The following is a 4,219-nucleotide window of genomic DNA, read 5'->3' on the forward strand; positions in this document are numbered from 1 at the left end:
CACCCCCACGCATGCAATCATCAAAATGATATCACTTAGACATACATGAACATTCTGACATATCAATATACAGAGTACATTATTATTATACAGGATTTATAGAGCGCCAACAGTGTGCCAGGCGCTGTACAATATGAGGAAGACATTACAATCACAATACAATGGTAAGGAGGGCCCTGCCCCTGGGGGCTTACACTCTAAGAGGGGGTACATGTACTATAAAGCTGGGGAAGGGTCAATGGAGGTCTCAGCAACCACAAGTCTATAGAGATCTAGAAACATTACCGAAGGTCGAGTGGTTACAAGAAACATTTTTTTCTCTTCACCATTCAATACGCCTTCTATCTATATTGTTACAATCATTCTAATTTACTACAATTGTTATATTAGAAACACAGAAGAGTGATGGCAGAAAAGAACAAATTGGCCTCCAGTCTGCCCCCTTCGGATTTTTCTTTTTTTTTTTTACCCTTTGCTCCTTAAAGTGACACAAAACTCCGGAGTTAAATCTTAAAAATCCATTCAAGTCCCTTAACTCTGAACAACAATGTATCTTATTTGTGTATCACTCGGCTGTAGGTCCTCCAATCATCTCTGACACTGTCCTTCCTTCTGGAGGGGGGGATGGATTTTTAGGATTTATCTCCGGGGGTTTCGTGTCACTTTAATTCGCCTTCTATCTTGTTACAATAATTCTTCTAATTTGCTACAATTGTTGTATTAGAAACATAGAAGAGTGACAGCAGAAAAGACCACATTGGCCTCCGGTCTGCCCCGTTCTGATGTGTTTTTCTTTTTTTTACCCTTTATTCCTTTAAGGGTTTCTAAACCCTCCAGTTTTTTTTTTGCATAGATCTATTACTAGCAAGCAGAAGATATATCCAAAAAGTTTTTTTTTAAAAACAAAACGCTTTAACAGCGGTTTAAACTTACCCCGTCTTCGCCGCGCGCTCCTGTCCGAAAATCCGAAACTGCTCGGGCGGCCGCAAAGCATCTTGGGAGGGGCGCACGAGCAGTTCGGGTTTTCGGCCGGGACGTGAGTAGAGACACAGGGTAAGTCTATGGACGCCGTGCAACCGCATGCAGACACCGTGGGACAGGAAGTGCCAGCAAGGACAGAGGGGTCAGGGCTGGATCGGAGAGCCTCCGCACCGCTGGAGGGACAGATGAGAAGGACAGAAAAGAAGAAGATCGGATTAAAGGAGAACTATGGGGTCAGTGTTTTTCCTCATAGTTTTCCTTAGGGTAACGGGAGGACACAAACTAGCGTCCTCCCGTCACCCTAAGCTCAGTATACAGCTCTACTACTCGCTACAGCTCGCGATATACTGAGACGCCGGAGCGGATCCCGACATGGACGGCGAGATCCGCCCAGCTGCGTGAGTGACAGCTGGCTCTGCCTCTAGATAGGCGGAGCCAGCTGTCACTCACGCAGCTGGGCGGATCTCGCCGTCCATGTCGGGATCCGGTCCGGCGTCTCAGTATATCGCGAGCTGTAGCGAGTAGTAGAGCTGTATACTGAGCGTAGGGTGACGGGAGGACGCTAGTTTGTGTCCTCCTGTTACCCTAAGGAGAACTATGGGGTCAGGGCTTTTCCCCATAGTTCTCCTTTAAGAGACATCATTTAAGGTAAGTGCGGACATTAACATTGGGGGGAGGGGGAAACATTTTTTTAACTTTAATGTCACTTTAATTTTAGATCTATATTTGTCCCAAGTATATTAAACTCACTTCCTGTTTACTGACTCCCAACCTCTGCTGGAAGTCTGTTACTCTTTCTGTAAAATAATACTTTCTATGGTTCCTCCCGATAGATGGAAGTCCTTGTGTTTTTGATCTTGAAAATCCTTCTCTCCTGAACCCCATACTCGTCCTTTATGTATATGAAGGTGTCAGTCATGTCCATCCTTTCCCTCAAGGCTGTATGTATGAGGTTCCTGCTGTCCCTCCTGATACGTGATCTATGTATTGGGACCTCATTTGAATAACTTTGACATGTTCCTATGAAGGACAATTAGATGTGAGCAGACGACTGTGTTTATCACAGTAATCACTCTACAAAGAGCCGCATATCTCGGAGCAGATAATTCCCGATATCACCGCGTATGACTATCAGTGACTACAGACTGACAGAATTCGGAGTGTTCAGGGACTGGGACTTTGTTGTAATTGTTGACAGTTGGCTCGGCATTACATCCACTTTGAGGGTCGGTTATATATTAAATGACAACTAACATGAAATGAGATATTTTTTTCTCCTCATCATATAATACAATTACAAGAAGAGTCTAAATTGTATTTTTAATGCACCTTTATCAGCTTTGTATAACTAACCCCTCAGTGGTTACACTGGTTCCTGGAAAGTGATGGGGCTGTAAAATGGACTTGTGATCTCCCCCCAAAAGAATGGAATTCCATTGGCTTCTGTGCAAGAACTATGGCAGAGATGCATTAGACTGGAGACATCACAGCCGAAGCATAGCTCCCAACTCACCAGCAAAGTCTGGATCAGCACATCCAGGATATTAGAGTTAAAAATCACAATGTATCTCAAACCTAAAGCATCACAGCAAGCAGTCCATGTCACAGACTGGGGTCCTTATCCACAGAGAGAAGGACAGGCCAGGTGATTGCAGGTGCGTACCTGAGGGCAGCAAGGCAGAAGACAGTACTGATGATGGAGTGTAGCAGGCCAGATAACTGCTGAGTGTACAGGAGGCTGAGCAGAGACATTGAGACACATGGAGACATAGGTGGTGCACTTGAAGCCATGGGGGCACACGGGTGCATTGGGAGACAAGGGGGGACATTAGAAGACATGGGGGTACACAGGGGTGCATTTGGAGGCATGGGAATACACAGGGGTGCATTTGGAGGCATGGGAATACACAGGGGTGCATTTGGAGGCATGGGAATACACAGGGGTGCATTTGGAGGCATGGGAATACACAGGGGTGCATTTGGAGGCATGGGAATACACAGGGGTGCATTTGGAGGCATGGGAATACACAGGGGTGCATTTGGAGGCATGGGAATACACAGGGGTGCATTTGGAGACACAGACTCACACAGGGGCGCACTTGGAGACATAGGGGCGCACTTGGAGACATAGGGGCGCACTTGGCGCACTTGGAGACATAGGGGCGCACAGGGGCGCACTTGAAGACACAGAGGTACAGACACAGAAACACTGAAGTGCGGCTGCCTGTACCCCTGTGTTTCACCTACAGCACTGGTGCCAAGCTACATGTTGACTGATTGGCCCTGGCACCGGTGCTCTAGGTGAAACACAGGGGTACAGGCAGCTGCACTTCTAAGAGAGGACCCAATGCTATGCAATAGGAACAATTAGGGGAGCCCAATACTCTCTATGTAATAGGAACAATTAGGGGAGCCCAATACTCTCTATGTAATAGAAAACAACTGCGCGAGTCTCAAGGAAGGCGATATCGACATCTGAGGGAACCCGTTGAAGGGCTTGGAGCCATTGCTCATCCATTAAAGGGCTTCAGCTTAAGGTTTAGATTGGTTTCAGCTGCTGAACATATTACAGTACAATATATCTGGATCACTGACAGCTGTCGGGTAATAAGTGACAGATAGTGGTGCGTATTACAGTCAGTGATAGGGGGCTGCTGCGCGTCTTCTGTAATAGGTGACAGATAGCCGTGTGTTTTACTATCAGTGATAAATGACGGCCTCATGTAGACAGTGACGAATGTTTTTTATTACATAAAAGGCCCATAATTTTCCCCCACAAAGCCATCTCACAGATCCAACTCATTAGCCACTTAACTAGAAGACCCCTGCGAGCAGATACTGCAAGATGAAAGCCAAGCCCCAGCAGCCCCTTGATCTGACCTCTGGGGGGGTTTGAATTAGGTCCAGATTCTGCCCCTGAGGGCAAAAACATTATGTGTAAGCCTGCCATGCTCTGTCTCCAGCCGGGACACAGGGAGGGGCACACTGACATCTAGTGGCAAGACTTGGGTACTGCATGCAGGAAGATAATGCAATGTAAAAAGGTGCCGACTTCAAATGTAGTTCCACCTTTGCTGACGAAGTCCAGAAATCCCCCCTATATGTTTGTTATGTGTTCCCAGTCACACAGCACACCAGAAAACAATAAAAAAAAAAAAAAAGTTTCTTACCTTTTGTAACCTGGTTGGTGGAGTCCCCTCCCCAAATCATTCCAGGCACTTTAGGTCTGATAGGAATT

The sequence above is a fragment of the Nanorana parkeri genome, unplaced genomic scaffold, assembly GCF_000935625.1.
Source record: "Nanorana parkeri isolate BGI_ZX_2015 unplaced genomic scaffold, ASM93562v1 scaffold1966, whole genome shotgun sequence".
Taxonomy (NCBI): Eukaryota; Metazoa; Chordata; class Amphibia; order Anura; family Dicroglossidae; genus Nanorana; species Nanorana parkeri.